This window comes from Condylura cristata, unplaced genomic scaffold, assembly GCF_000260355.1.
Source record: "Condylura cristata isolate star-nosed mole 26May11 unplaced genomic scaffold, ConCri1.0 scaffold00042, whole genome shotgun sequence".
Taxonomy (NCBI): domain Eukaryota; kingdom Metazoa; phylum Chordata; class Mammalia; order Eulipotyphla; family Talpidae; genus Condylura; species Condylura cristata.
Genome location: NW_004567143.1, coordinates 1,119,460 through 1,136,709, shown reverse-complemented (window position 1 = coordinate 1,136,709; position 17,250 = coordinate 1,119,460).

Sequence of the window (17,250 nt, the reverse complement as noted above, 5' to 3'; positions counted from 1 at the left end):
TATCAGGAGCCTGAACAGAGGTGTTCAGATTTGCTAATGAAATCTTCAGCATGGCCTTGCTGGTGGTGGATTTGAATGCACAGATGTGCTTTGTATTTTTATCTTGTTTTTTGGCAGGATCAGTTGTTACTTTCTCCCTTACCTTTAGAAAAAGCATCTGTTTGGGGTTTCTCCTGCTCCCAGGGCTACAGCTGGAGCATGGAATTAGCTGATGCATAGAAGGGGTTGCCTTGGGCGGCACCTCCCTGCCTCTACCCCCAAGTCCTTGCACCACTGCTGACAGGGCTGCTGCTGCTCTCATCCCGAGTCAGCAAGGTCTGGCTCACCTGCGTGTTCCCGCCTCTCCTGTACCCAGGAAAATCCTTTTCCCTGCAAAGCTTTGGGCGGAAATACTGGCAAAATAGGAGTCAATAAAGTTGGAGTGTTTGTGCTTTTTAAAAATGTTTTCTTACTTGGCCTCTTTATTTTTTGCATTTTTAAAAGGGCAGATTTATTGGGAAAAGGACATACCTGCATAGACACAGGCCAGCCAAGCACTACATTTTGAAATGGGCAGGTTTGCTAAGTAAAAGAGATGCTGTGTAGACACAGATAGGCAGTCTGGGACAAGATCTGCCTATGTGTTCTTACTTTATTTAATCTTACTAAGGGGAAAAAAAAGAACAGTTATAGTAGTAGTAGTAGTAGTAGACTATAGTGAAGAAAACTTATTTTTTTAAGATTGATTTATGCATAAAAGATCTGCGGTACAGGCCAGATGTGTAGGGGGTAAGAGTATTCACCAGAGACAGAGTGGGGAACAGAACAGGCAGAAATACACTGCTGAGGGGAGCAGTGGGCGAGACAGGAGAGGTCTGCTGGGCCATGTGGATCACCCTCCTGGTCAGGGATTGAACTCATGCTGAAGCAGCTGCAGACTGCTTCATAGTGCTGTGCTTTAACCCATTGTGCCACCAGGGAGGATCAAAGAAAACCTATTTTTATGAAGTAAGAAACACTGTTGAGCTCCCATTGATGCTCTTTACCTTTGTTCTGGGAATCCAGGTATATTCAGCTACCACAATGCAGAGATCCCCACTAGAATTGTTTCATTTATGCACTACCAAAGCCCCCCGCCATGTATCTCCACTGTAGATTATTAGAACTAGTAAATGAGTTCAGCAAGGATACTAGTTTGATATACAAAGATCAATTGCATCTACATACACACTGCAATGAACAATCCAAAATGAAACAATCGAAAAATGAAATTAATACAACTCTACTTATAAAAAGTATAAAATCCTTAGTAATACATTTACAAAAGGGCTTAATTTATACTCTGAAACACTAACAGATGATTCAAATTAAAAGATGTCTAAATAATAAAACATCGATCATCCCCAAACTGACTTACAATGCAAGACCTAGCTGAACCTCAGCTGACTTTTTCTTAGAAATTGATAAACTGATTCTTTAATGCATATGGAGTTACAAGGAACCCAGAAGAGCCAAAACAATATAAGTTATAAGCCAGAACTTATAACTCAACAACAAAAACTAGTTTTAAAAATGGACAACAGAGTTGAATAGACATTTCTCCAAGGAAAATACACAAATGACCGACAAATATATGCTTAATACTTTTTAAGCAATTCAAAACTATAAGAGACTACTCTTCAAACCTCTAAGCGTGGTTAGAATAAAAAAAGACATAACAACAAGTGGTGGTGAGGATATAAAGAAAGCAGAACCCTCAGACACTTCTACCTATCAGGAAATCTATAGCTACGGAAAGCATCTGCATGGGGCTCAGTGATTGTTTAGGGTTTGGGTCGGGGGGGTAAAAGAGACGGGTTGACTAGATAGTTAAAATGCATAGGGTTTCTGTCTGAGGTGATACAATGTTCTAATATTACTGTAGTGAGTAGCTCAGTTATGGAAGCAAATTATGTGCCCAAGACAGATGAGTGGACTAAGAAGATATGTGTTAGTGTGTATATAATCAAAATCATGCAAAAGGTGTACAAGTAAAAAGTGTAAACCTCCCTCCTACTTCCAACTCCCAAGTTTCCCTTCTTAGAACCAGTTACCAATTTCTTGAGTATCTTCTCAAGTATATTTCCTAACACTGTCCGGTGTCCAACTATTGTGATTTTTCTATGTTTATTCCTCCTTTTAAGTACCTAAAATGGACTACTTTATTGCTAATTCATATGCATGAAAGTACAACTCTGTGTTAGGTCAAAAAAACATTCCACCCATCAGGTCTGCCCATTGTATATAGCCCACTGAGTATTTGTTGATTTGCAAGGTAACAGGAAGCTGTGTAGAAAATATGATTCTCTGGCAAGAGTATCAACCACAAAAAAAGAAAGTGGACAGCGATAGAAGTATATGAAGGAAACATTTTCTGGAATGTTTTCACAAATGCACCGGAGTCAAAATGGCATTAAAATCCACGGAGTATAACCAACATGGTGTAACTTTCCCAGTAATGTTTACATTGGCTGAGAGTAAACCATGCTCCACACGTGGAAATTCATGGCTGAGTTATTGTTCTCATGAAATATTACAATTACCTCCTCAAAGCAATACATTTTTTGACTTGAGGGTCAACAACATATTCTGCTAGATCACAAGTTTATTTGCAGTAACACAAAGCTATTTTCTTCCTATAGCTTAAAACCTAACAATAAAGATAACAATGAAAGAATTGCTCTATTCATATCTCTGTGTTTGATTCTTGATATTAACTAAATTTGTCACTGTATTTGTGATAACTTTTATCACAGTTTTCTTCTTCTCAAACTTTTTCCTAAGTACATTTTTTGACTTTTCTGAGTCAGTCTGCACTACATTTATTTTGTTTCTTCTTTTTAAGTGTTTCAAAATGTTTGTCTTAGTTTTGGTATGCTTTCTAATTTCACTTTATAGCACTAATTATGTAATAAGCCAATACTCCCCAGAAGGATACACACACACAATGTGATGGATTCATAGTATGCTATTATGTAGTAATGATGTTTTGACATTGAGCCTGGTTCTCCCAGACCCACCAATCTTTGTCTTTCCAGGGTCCCATAAATGGCAACGGAGTTTCCATTGCCGCCACAAAATGCTTGCAGTGAAACTAATAAACCCACTAATTAGTGAGCTGGGTGAATGATCAATCTGAATATATTAATGTTTGAATTGTAAGATGTTAAAAAGTAACCACAGGCCACTTTACAATATAGAAAGTAACAACTGAAACACCAAGTGGCTGATTTACATTTTTCCAGTTCTAAAATGTCAACTCAGTTTTGGATATGCTTATTTGTTCAGACTGTTGTTAAAATAATGATGTGATACCATTTCTTACTTTTGATGGGCAGTGATGAATTCTGCATTTCAAGAATGTTTTTTCATCATGTATATTACTCAACTTGACTCAAACAAACATGCAAATAGACCAAATTAAAACGTGAATCTATTTGCAATTCTGAAGAGAGAAAACATCCCAAATTCCAGATTTTCCGATGCTTTATAGGTAAGTTCGGTGCCTGACATCTATATATAAGCACAACATCCATTATTCTAGCCACCCATGTATTATGTTTAATGTGCCGCTTTTAACCTGTTTACTTAAGAAGCCTTCAAAATGCTACTTACACATGATAAAATGAAGCATGATCTATTTAAGCACCACAATATTTTTAAGATTTGTTAAAAAGAGTTTACTTATGGGCCCTCCCTGGTGGCGCAGCGGGTTAAAGCACTGCACTGAGAAGCTAAAGCCGCTTCCGCATGAGTTCGATTCCCGCCTGCCCCGGAGGTGACCACATGGCGTGGCAGACCTCTCTTGACCCGCCCGCTGCTCCCCTCAGCAGTGTACTTCGTCCATCTGCCTATTCTGCTCCCCACTCTGTCTCTGGTGAAGCCTCTCACCACCCCTGAGCCTCTGGCCTGTACCCCAGCTCTGTATGCACAAATAAATAAATCTTTAAAAAAAAAAAAAAGAGTTTACTTATTTATGCATAGAGAACTGGGGTGCATGCCAGCGGTGCAGGGGCGGTGAGAGGATCCACCAGAGACAGAGTGGGGAGCAGAACAGGCCGACTGCTGAGGGGAGCAGAGGGCGGGTCAGGTGAGGTCTGCCGCGCCATGTGGGCCACCCTCCTGGCTGGGGATCAAACTCCTGCTGTCGTGCTACTTTCACCCATTGTGTCACCAGGGAGGATCCACCACAATATTTTAAAATCATACTTGTTACAGAGAATGATCCATTAGCAACATTCAGTTGCAGACCCAGAGATGACAAGCTGTTCAGTTGACAGTTTACTGAGTCATTCCCTTTTCACCATCCACAGATACTGTAAGTTCATTCTATTAAACTTAATGTGGCTGAAAGCTCTTTACTTTCAAGATTTACATGGAAACTCTGCTGTATGTCAGCCTGCAACTGAACTTAAATAACCAGCCCAATAAAACAGATGCAATCCACGGAAGACTTCATCTGCTACCACTGAGTTAGGGTGCTTCTGTTTACTTAAGTAAAGCCATTTATAGCCCATTAGAAAAGTGACTGCTTAAGCAGGAAGTAAGTTTCTCTATCCTCTGAATCCTGGTGTCACTTGACCCTTCTGGGTGGGTGAAACACGTCTCTTTCTAAGGCTGACCTAGATGACTCAGCCCAGAAAGCTAATCCAAACAGAATACTTTAAAACTTCATGAAGTATATACATTAAAATTTGAGGTACAAAGAATTCTCATGGTTCAATCTGTGGCAAGAAAGTATTAGACTAGTGATTTGAGATGGCCAACACTTCCAAAGATTTAACCCTCTAAAGAGAACCATCACCTGTCGAAAATGCAACTTTCTACTAAATGAGGTGAAATTGTCTTCAGAATATTGATGAGTTTTCATTTGTTTTATAAAATACTGGAAAAATTATGGCATCTTACAGTTAAACCATTTTAACATCTATCTCACACATCTTTGCCATCTCTGATGATTGTCAACTTTTGCTAGAAAGTTCTGATTACAGACAACCAACTGCTGCATTATAGGCAAGTTCAGGTTTTCAGTTGTTGTTGTTTTTTAAATCTTCTTTATGTTTATTCAAAAGCAGATTTCTGTAACTCCTACTTAACTCTACCTCCTGGATAAACATAAATCAGTCTAAATTCAAGGAGTAAATAAACTTATAGGGGACAAAAATGCATTTCAAACTTGGTCTTCTTGAATTGCTGATTAAATTGTCCAATTTATGTACAAAAATCTTCTCAAGGCACATTTACAGAAATTGCAGTGACCAGAGGAAGCGCTGATAGACAAAGATGTTATTGTCAACTGAGAGATCAAAGGTATATTTGTGAATGCATTTCCTCCTTCCTCTGTGACCTTTCCTCTCTTTTCTTCATTCTCCCCTTTAAATTAAATCTCCTTCCTACTGGGAGTGATTTCAGCTGGGTTCCTTTCTGATTAAAGCAAATGACATGGTTGTTGCAGATTGTTAGTGTTAGAATGAGCAAATATCTAATTGGTGCAATGGAAAGAGTAGAATATTTGGGTGCTTTCTGTCACTCCAAGAAATCATTTCCCTCTCCATTTATCCCAAGTAAGCCACCAGGGGGTGAAGCAGTCATTCTCATTCGCATTGTTTGGTAATACAAGTCCACATGCTTTTTGCAAATAATTCTGTACTTTGCAAGTCAACACCAGAATCTGACTTAAGATCCTTTCCTCTCCAGAAGAGGTTAGCCTCAAGGGCAATGGAAAATGCCTCTCTCTTTCAAATGTCAGTATTCAAATGCAGTCCCTATCTCTGCAAGGTGCAGAATCAAACAAAATCTTGGCTTACCTAGTAATTCAAGTCAAGCACCTGGCACTCCTCCTTGTGGGAAAGTGATAAATGTGGACGCTTCTGGAATTTGGACGGTAGAGGTAAAGGCTAAGTGCAAATTTGAACCGGATCCATAGCCTGATGCATATTTGGACATTAAAACTACCAGGTCATTCTACAAAATCTGCACGGGGCCAAGGGCCAGCCTGCTGACGATACTGACTTCCAAGTTTCATCTCACACTCTGAGATGCTACTAGCACAGCCAGGGGACATGCAATCATTGACACAGAGGGAGGTAATGTTTGTCGTAAAACATTCCATTTGTCTTTTTTATATCTGTGCATTTAAAAAAATATGGAGCTCTTAAGGATGTTGTTCAGGCAATCAAGTTTTGGACAGGCTTAACATTTGAACTTTGCTATGGATTGTAAGCAGCTTCACTCTGTGAACTCCCTATCACTACACTGCTTTATTTTACTATATGTACTTTCATGATGAATCAAATTAGCCTCTTTAATGCTTCGTTTTGTAAGGATTCCTCGAATGTGACATGATGCTATCTATGTACAAATTGCTTCTCTTGGGCTTAATAGGTTTCTGGTTCTTTTTTAAAAGTCTATTTATGAAAGTAGAATGGTGTTTTTATACTAACAGGTAGAAGCATGTGAACAGCTTTTAATGAAAACTTCAGTAGGAAAGAAGGTAAGAATGAGGGTAAAATTGTTGCTTTCAGCCTTTCTGTGCAGACTAGGTGGGGGTCACTCTATTGTGTTTTCTTGGAAAACATACTCAGCCTTTCTTGCTCTCAGATTCCCCACTCATAAAATGGATAGAAAAATGTCATTTTATCAGACCTAAAACACGACCGATTGTAGATCTCACACCTTTATATTATGTACACTAAGGAACATTAAAGACTGCTCACCCTGTGGCATAACGCTTCCCTGTCCCTTAGGGTTGTCATTATTATATATTTATTGAAAGGTCTTTTTTAAGCTTTACTTAGACATTTAATCATCTGTCACACCATTTACTTCTATCATCTTCTGCAGAAATAATTGTTTCAGTACAATTAAAAATAGCTTTAACTGCCAATCAGTGCAAATAACTATAACCCACTATCACCATCAAGAAAACACACCCCCAAGGTCAGAAATGTCAACATGTGCAGATTGACATGACACAGCCTCTATTATCAACAGAAATAATAATTGGTATGCCTCTCCTAGTTATCTGTATTATCAAAATCCTCCTATAGTATAGAGGAGAATGTTCCAAAATGAACGTCAAAGAGGACCCACTTCCACACGCTAGAATCTACCATGTGCCAGTTAACTTTTGACTGGAGTAGAGAAAATAAACCTTCCTTTCTTCTGTATAAATTTGGGCGTTGGGGGCTTCCCTGACAAAATGCCACGGATAATCTGCTATCCAATGATGTCTCTGTTTGCCTTTGTTTCTGGAGCTCTTGGGGTTCTTGTTGAATATACGCCCCTCTAAGGAAGTCTGAGTACCTTTAATAGCTACTTGGGGGAGGCTTACCCATCACACACAGCAGGATAGGAGCCAGGCTAGGGTAAAACAAAACAAACAGCAACAACAGCAACAAACAAACAAACAAACAAAAAAACCAAATAGCTCTATGCTTTACAGATTTGAGACTTTATATAAATTCCATTGACCCTCCGTATGTGAATTTGATGGCTTCATCCTGGCTGGACCTGTAACATGTCCTCTGGGGTCCAGGGAAGTATCTGTTTGCCGCAGCGAGCTTCCCCTCCCTGGCTCACGTCCCGTGGCTCATAACGCAAAGTGTCCCGTCGTGCCGGATTTATTTCTGTAATGTCGGCGACCTTCGTGGTTCAGTCAACCAAGTAACACCAGACTACATAATGTAAAAATAAATTCCTAGGTATAATCTTTGAGAGATTAAAAATAAGCAGAGCTTATCCTTAACTGCCTTCGTTTTTGTAATGGAGACAAGACCAATGCATCAAAATTGATCTGTTTTACATTAAAAAGAGAGAGAAGGGGGAATCATTAAAAAAAAGAAGAAGTTCAGAAAAGCCACTATCAGCTACTATCAGTAATAGCATGAGTGTTTTGTCCCCATGACTGATGTATATTTTATTCTTTCAAAATCAACATGTGTAACATTCTGTGGGTTTTCCCAATCTTGAGACATTAAGTAGTTTTAACAGCACTCACTTTTCTCAACTTGTATCTTCTCTAATTATCAGGTCTCCCTGTGAACGAGATAGCCACGCGAAGGGCCATAACCGAGGGACTGTGGCCGCTTCTGTTTTCCTCCCGAGGTGTGCTCCTCTACTGCCCTCTACTGGAAGCATCAATAATTGCTACAAGGCTGTGTTTTGGTAATTGAAATGCAAAGACCAGGTAAAGGCTCTCCTTTGGAGAGAGAAAAACAAAAAAAAAAATAAACAAAAAAACGCGGAGAACACTGAAAAAGAACAGGTGGTCATTTTTCATTATTATAAATTACCTCCCAAAGTTTTTCCTTTAAGTCATCATCAATAAGACAATATTCCCAAGACATAAAAATTGCCTAGTAGTTTTCCTGCATTTGCAGAGGCAGGCAGGAATTTGCTCCGGTTGGAATTATTTCTGCTTCATGCTGTGGTAAGTAAATGAAGAAAACAAGTGCGTACATGCACTTTTGACTTCTGCTTCCACTCTCCTCTGTGTGCATGCCTCCTTTCTTTACTAAAAAAGTTCATTTATCTTCCTCTTACCCAAACTGGAATGGGATGGATGTGCTTAAGGAAGTGTCAAGACCCTCACCCGCCTATGTCACCTAGGAAGCGTTTCACCTGCTGCTCTGTTTGGATGACAATCTCTTGTCTCTCTTCAGCAATAGTTCGGGTAGGAAATGGCTTGGGAAAGTCTTCCATGATTTGTTTCTTTGCCAATAACAAAAATGTTGGAGCGATTGTAAGGGGGAACAGATGTCCTGAACAAATGTTACAGATACAGGGTTGGTAGAATTTGCCTCCACCCCAGACACTGGAACTACAACTCCCAGCATCACCAAAGGGAAGCTTGATGGGACTTGAGGGTGGAGTTATGCAGCGATATTTGGGTATAAAACTGGACATGTGGTCTTTGGGCGGGGGGGTGGGAGGGGTCTCTTGGCCTCCTGGCTTGCAGCTTATCTCTTTGTTTTTTGCCAAATTTCAGCATGCTTTTGGGGTTCCTGGGCAGCAGAACTGGTAGGAAGTGTTAACCAACTTATCTCTCTTGCTTTCTCTGAGTTACTCATTTCCCGGTGTCTTGTAAATAGACCCATTATTAGCCTTTCTGTGTGTGCCTGCTGCAGTTGAATCTTAAGCGCACTGGTGAGGATCCACAGTGCACATTGGGTTGCCCTGTAACAAGACGAGCAGCAAAGCTCTTGCTGTTCACACCTTTCGCATGGACCACAGCAAAAGGACCTGGGAGTCTCTCTTGGTTGTTGGTCACACCAGTTCTGCCCAGGTTAGCACCGCTAACCCCCACACCCAGGTTACCAACATGCACCTTGCCAGTTTCAAAATCAGTGTGAGTGGTCATCCTCCATGATGAAGAGAGCAGATGTGCAAATATCACGGGACTCCTGATGAGTGACTCCTTTGGTGAGCTCAACTTGAACCTGGTTCCTTGGATGTGACGCGGTGCACAGCACCACAGCCTTTGACATCACAGATCAGATCTAAGTTCTCTCCAGTCTTGTCAGTGCTGATGATGTGCATGGAACCAGCCGCTGTGGCACATCCATGCAGACCTTTGTGGATCTAATGAACCGCTGTATGCAAGTCTTTGCCTCGTCTTCTGCTAGAGCACACTGGAGGCATCTGCTTGGGGAAATGATGGCAGGATGCTCAGCTTGTGGGGACTGTTCCTTCACATCCAATGCTTTGGTGCCAGGGCTCGCTTCAGATGCTTCTTGGCATGAGTCACGGCCGGGCACAGAAAGAGCTCTTCGTGTCTCATGTGCTTCTGTTTGCACCCCCTTTATTCCTTCAACAAATACCACTATTATCTGAGCATATTCTGTGTCCCAAGGCTTGTTAGGGTTTAGAGCAAGACTCGTTCCTGCCTTAATGCTACTTATCGTACATGAGGAGATGTAGGTTTTGGAGTGCAAATTGCTGGGGTAAGTGTTCAATTATAACTTTCTAGAACAGCATTCCAAGCAGAGCAAGTGGTATCTGTACAGGACTCCAGCTGAGAGAGAGTGTGCTGCACTCAAGAAACAGAAAGGCCAGTGTACAGGTGAAGGTGGAGCTTGACTGGAGAATATCTGGTTCCCTAGGACATTTGAAGGATTTTGACCTGTTTGTGGAAACTCTTTGTCAACATTGGCAGAGGAATGACACGATCAAACGTGTGTTTGAGAGAGATCAGACACTTCTATTGGGGTCAGTGGAGACAAGACCGAATGCGGATTTATCAGGGGGTGTTGTCTGAATCCAGTGAAATGTGAGCTCCTGAAATGTGGAGGAGGCAGTGGGCATCTTGCAGAACATCTGAGGCAAACACTTGGCGTGTTATTGGGTGAGAGCAGGAGTAGTTTGGGGAAGAGTAGTTTGAAGCACATGAAGTATGTGAATTAGTTACGAGGTGTGCTGTCCTCTCTCTATTTCAAAACAAAGCTGTCCCTTCTTTATATTCTCCCTTCCCTGACTCATACAACAACATACACAGATACTTAGAAATCCCAACGTTTCCAAGGAACTTCAGGCACTTGATATATATATTTTTAAAGACTTATTTATTTATTCATATGGAACTGGGGTTCCATATGTGGAGGGTGAGAGGATTCAGCAGAGACAGAGTGGGGAGCAGAACAGGCAGATCTAGGAAGTACACTGCTGAGGGGAGCAGTGGGCGGGTCAGGAGAGGTCTGCAGCGCCATGTGGTCACCTCCGGGGCAGGCGGGGATCGAACTCATGCAGAAATGGCTTTAGCTTCTCAGTGCTGCGTTTTAACCCGCTGTGCCACCAGGGAGGGCCGATAGTTATATTTTAACTAAACTGATAAAGAAGACACATCCTCCTACCACTATAAAGATATTGAAATGACAACATATTCAGATAGATAAATGTGTTAATATTCACATATGCACATATTGTGGGTTAGCATAAACATATATAAATTTGTGTGTGTGTGTGTATAGATAAGCATAGGAATGGATACATGAAACAGAAGAACATACATGTATGTCCGGACTATTTCAGCTTGTAGTAATGGCCATCAAGACCCAACCATAGAATGACACTGCAGTCTGGAATACTGAAATGTATCTGGGGAAAAGCTGTCGCTTTGGGATTTATGTGGTGGGATTGCCAGAAACTAAATTTTGTATAATATGTCTTTCACTCACCAGCTCCACCAGGAAAACCAGGATGCTTCCTTTACTTTATTCAATGTATTGAGTGGTAAGGAAATTTTAAAAATTATGAATAAACTAACCTGAAATTTCTATAGCACACTGCTGCAAAAATTCACTCGAAAGTTTCAAGTAAATTCCAATTCAGAAACATTAAAATCCAAAAGATAATGTTATAAACAAACACACACTGCTGTTTACATGTAGTAAACAGTTTTAAACTGCATAAGGGAACAATAGAAATATGAAAGAAACAATATACACCAATAGGAGAATTAAGACCTGAAAGCTGAAGATGATTTAACATCCTGAAAAGGACTATAAAACCACCTTCATGTGATTAAAGAAATAAAAGAAAGAATAAACACCATAGCAATACAAAACAGTGTAATAAAAGACCAGACAGGCCAGAAGATGAATGGAGAAACTAATTCGAAAAATGTGAAACATTTAAGAGAAAGCTATCCTCAGAATATGGTTAAATAGCAGAAAAAACGAAAATTGAAGTGACAATTGCTGGATTGCCCTAACAGAAAGTGAAAGTTATATCTTCTGGAGACATTTAATGAAAAAATATCTGAACTCAGGAAAATTGAATTTCCCAGTGAGAGTCCCCAAAGAAACATTCTACAGATAATGACTTGTAAGGGGAAAGATAATAAAATCAGTCACCCACTTCATTACATCGTCCAATAGTCAAAATCTCCTCATTACGCATACAGAATTTGCAGTGAACTTTTGGGGGATTTAATTTTTCGTCTTAAACACAGTGAAAAAAGAACTTTCTCCCCTACAGAAATATTTGATACAGAGCCAGCCTTCTTGTATTCACAACTTGAAAACTGCACAAAATATATGAAACAAACAGAACCAAATTATAATGCACAAGAGAAAGAAACAAGATAAGAATCATCTCGAGCTTTCTATCTGGCGGACTTTTTTTTTTAATTAATTTATTTTCTTACTTTTTGCTAATGTTTGGACAGTATTTGATGTTTCAGGTGTAGTCCCTGTAGTTCTCCCTCCACCACAGCATCGAGATCCATCACCACAGTCCCTGTGCGCTTCCCTCCTGTCTTGACCCTTCAACCCCCCACTCCCTGTGGGATGATTCATCCCTGTGGGATGACTCAGGCCTATGGTCTACCTGTAAGCTTTGTCTTTTTTTGACCTTTTCTTTGGTTTCTCTTTATTCTACCAGGAGACAAACCAAAGGTCTAGAGACCTGCAATTTAACTCATAATTCAAAATAGACATTTAAGGAACTCAGTGAACTGCATAAAAACACAGAAAAACAATTCAATGGGCCCAGGAAAAGAATACATTAATAAAGTGAAAAGTCTGCCAGACAGGTGATAATCACAAAAGAGAATAAAAAAAAATTCTAGAGCTGAAGACAAGTGGAAGGAAATGGAATCAAGAGCATTGGCAACAGAAAGGAACGAGAAGTCTCTGTAAGAGAGAAGACCGAGAGTCCCATTCAGTTCAGATGTCCTTTTAATCTTTTTATGTTTTCTTCCTCTCTGTAAAACCTTTTTAGCTTGAGGTAATCTCAGTGGTTTATTTTTGCTTTTATTCCCCTTGCCATAGGAGTCAAGTCTCCGAAAACATCTTTATTGTTGATGTTGTAGAACTTCTCACCAACTTTTCTTCTTCTATATATTTTATTGTCACAGGTCTTATGTATACATCTGTAATCCGTTTGGAATTTATCTATGTATGGCACTAGAGAGTGATCTGGTCATTCTTTTATGTATGGCCTTCGACATTCCCCAACCCCGCTTATTAGGGTCGTTTACCCAGCTTTACTAAGCTGTTTTATCACAGATTAAATATTGAGACGGATGTGGAATTATTCCTGCACTTTGGTTCTGTTCCATAAACCCATGCATCTATTTTAGGCAATCCCATATTGTTTTAGCAATGTTGCTTTATCATAGGATTTGAAGTCAGATATTGTGATGCTTTCTTTACTATCCTTTTTTTTTTTTTCTCCAGGATTGTTTTTGCTATCTGAAACCTTTTCGGGTTTCATATAAATTTCAATAATTTTGTGCAATTTATTTGAAAAACATTATCATTTTGATATGTATTGTGCTAAATTTATATATCACTTTCCAAGCTAGCCATTTTGAGTGCATCTGTTTCCCCATCCATGACTATGGGATGTTCTTCTGTCATCTTATGTCACTAAATGTTTAATTAAAAATATTTTGCTCCCCAAAATTCCAGGTTCATTTATTTCACTAGTAAAGTCTACCAAATACTTAAGAAGAATCAAAGGCAATCCTAAATAAACTTCAGAAAATACAAAAGGAAAAAACTTTTAAAAACTTATTTTCTGTAACTAGAATTGCCATGAAGCCAAACATTTTACAAGAAAAGAATACCAATAGCTAATATTTCCTCATAAACACAGATGCAAAATCTTTAACAAAACATGGGCACATAAAATCTAGTACTGTACAAATGGATAATACATCATGGCCAAATGCTACTTTATCTCAGGAGTTAAGATTTCCCATTTGATGATCAATCAATCTGATTATCATAGGAGAGTAAATAGGAAAATCACATAGCCTTCTTGAGCCATCTCAAAACTGACACTTCCATTTCCAGCAAAAATCTCAGCAAACCTGGGAAGAGAAGGGAAATTCCTCAACTTGATAAAGCACATTTACGAAAGTCCTACAGTGAATCGCATACAGAGAGTGCTTCTCCCATCTCCCCTTGAGTCCTCTTCATGTGTCCTGTGCTCAACACTCAGCTTCTGTGTGCTGTATTTTTCACAGATGCAAACTTCAGTGACCTGCTCTTGGGGAACTGGAGTCTCTTTGGCCATACTTGTCCAGAGATGCATGTGCCAGGGAACTTAAATCCACTGGGCAACCTGTCATCAATGACTGACTGGTGTGGATGAATGAAAGTCATGTTCTTTTCCAAGCCCAGATAAACTCTGAAATGTATTTTTTGCACAACTCCTCATAGGATCCGGTTGGAGTAGGGAGGACTTGACCTGGACAATTTTTTTTTTTAAGATTTATTTATGCATTCATCCAGAACTAGGGTACAGGCCAGAGAGGCAGGGACAGTGAGAGGATTCGCCAGAGACAGAGTGGGGAGCAGAACAGGCAGACCGACGAAGTACACTGCCGAGGGGAGCAGAGGGCGGGTCAGGAGAGGTCTGCTGGTCTGCTGGGCCATGTGGGTCAGTTCTGGGGTAGGATCCAACTGGCACTGAAGCAGCTGTGGCTCCTTGCAGTGTTGCGTTTTCACCTGCCTCACCACCAGGGAGGGGCCTGGACAATTAGGCTTCCAACCAAACTCTCAGAAGACAACCTTGTTTTACCTGAACCTGAGTCAGGATTGGGCCTCTAGTTGCTGAGTCTATGTCTCATAAATGATTAATTAAGATTAGACTTGTTTGCTTGAAACTAGCTAAAAAACAAAAATAAATGTTTCCTTTTTAGCTGAATGAGATTGCAAAACAACCCCAAACTGTAAATTGCCCCAGGGAGACTTGTCTACTTCTTCCTCTCATAACCACACTGTGGTCATAGGAAACAGGTGTACTCCTTGGCTAGGTCATTGCGCTGCGTCCTTCACATCTTTCTATGACGTAGGTGTTATATCTTCTTCACCCGTCTTCCTTCCTTATGCGGGAATATGTTGGAACTCAAGCAGCCTCCTAGGATCACAGGTAGCATACATTTCAAATGAACCATATTTCTTAGATAAGGCATCAAATCTCATTTAACAAATATTCGTTAGGCCATTTCTACATGTAAGGAAGGGGTGTCCTTGATGCTGTATAATTCTCATTTTGGCAGTAGGAAATTCAAGATTGATCTCAGCATTTTCCCCATCTAAGGTCATGACCTTCAGGCCCCCTCCAGAAATGCAAGAAACATTAGAAGTTGCTTTTTGCCCTGGCATAGAAATGAAAGGGCTAATCTCAGTAGAATGATGGTGCCAGCAAGGCTCTGAGCCGGGGTTCAGGCAGTGCAGTAAAGTTTTGGAGCATACAGTGGCATTTTGAGGCTTTTAGTGAGGCCACCACTGCAGGGCAGGCTGCGGGCAGGGCGGCCAGGAGTCTGGTAGGCCTCCCTGCACCCTGCAAATCTGCACTTTTTCTGGGCTGTCTGGCATCTCTGGTGGTCTCTTCTCTGGTCTCTACTGTTCGCTTTGTTCTCGGCTGCTACACCTCTGTGATGTCTCCCTATAGGCTCCATCTCTAGGCTCAGATGTGCCTGATTACTACCTTCACACCAACTCCAGGGGACACATCAGGCGCTCCTGGGAGACCTCAGCTGTCCATCATTGATGCTAATGGTGGGGAGGGCAGAAAAACTAACAACTTCCATTTACCATAGAAATGGCCTAGGATACTGTTATCATTTTCTTTGTCATATGTAATTGGGACTTTCAGGGAAATTATGCAATTAAAATTTTGTCTTTTTTCTCTCTTTAAGACAGATGAACACAATATATAATAAGATATATTTTATTCTTATTGATTAAATAAAATAAATGCTAGTTTACTTCAAAATATGAAATGGGCCACAATCTTATCAGACTGGAGCTAAAGGAAAGTGAATGTGAGGGACTTCGTGGGCCTCAGGGAAGACTTCAGAGACGCTATTTCAGATAGGCCCCCAAAATAATGAGAAGGCTGAGAGCAGCGTGAAAGAAAATGACAAGGATGTTAGAATCTTGATCCAAATTGACCTTACTAGGCTGGAGCCAGTGATCAATAGGGCGAAAGCTGGCAGCAGGCTGCGGTTATAGATTGAAAGAAATGGCAAATTAAACTTATTTAGCAAGGCGTTCAGAGGGATAATGATGCCAGAGAAAGAGACACAACTCCGGAAGGAGGTACAAAGTAATGATTTCATTTCCAGCCGCTGGAATCAGAGGCAATGAGTTATTAAATGCAGTGTTTCGGCTGGAAACACAGCTGGGGCTAACGTGAGAGCAGACTAGACATGCTTTTGAAATTGACGAAAGGTCGCGGATTTTCTGGATAAAACACCAAGCCCACGACGCTGACCTGGGGGCGCAGGACCATGGCGTGGGCACGTGCTCTCCCCTCCCACGTCCTGCACAGTTGTTTGAAGGAACGAATTGCTTGGCGGGGTTGTACTTTACAGGTGTGCCAAGAAAACAGCATTACAGGCTCCATTGCCTTTAGGACAGTCGGGGTCTGGAGATGAACAGCTTCCCCTCGCCTGGTGCTCCCGCCTGTCCAGGGACGGCTAGGGCGCTGTAAATCTCGGGGAGTCGGGGTGTTGAGTCCGGAACTCCCATCCCCGAGGAAAGGCAGAAAGGACGAGATCAGAGACACTAAAATCCAGCAGAGGCAGGTTTATTCAGAAACCGACATGCAGGGGCTCAGCAGTACTCAGGACTGAGAGCCCCGACTGTTCACAGGCAGTAGTTTTTATACATTTTACAATGCCTCTATGTTTCCTATTAAGACCACCCACTCTCCTAACTCCAGGAGCTGATAGGCACATTCTTGGTCCGTGTGTGCAATCTTTCTGGCCATCTGGAGGTTTCAGTTACTTTAAAGCGTGATGTGCTAATGCAGCTAGCTAGGCGTGTTAAACATTTGTCTTAAGTCAACAGGCTCTAACCCTCGGAAGGCAAAAGGGCTCTAAACCCCGAAGGCAAAAGGGCGGTGGGGCTCGCAAAACAAATGTTTTGACTTTCTGTTAAGCGTCTTTCAACAGGGGTTGCGCGCAGTATTTTCAAACCTGTTTTACTGCGCCACGTTTTGATGATAGAGTCTTCGGGTGCACGGTGCCATATATTTTGAGCGCTCCCAGCTCGAGACCACGGGGGCCGCGGAAGGTCACCGAGGGCGCCTGGAGGGCCGTCCTCGTACCTGGGGAAGCCTGCGTGGCCCCCCAGGACCTTTCTGGGGAAGACTTTCAAAGTCATCGGACTCTGAAGCGGGCATGAAGGGTGGTGGGTCTTGGCTGCCTGGTTTGGGACCAACCGCGACCTCCAGGCCGAAGTTCAGCGGCCAGAGCCAGGTCAAGGGCAGCGA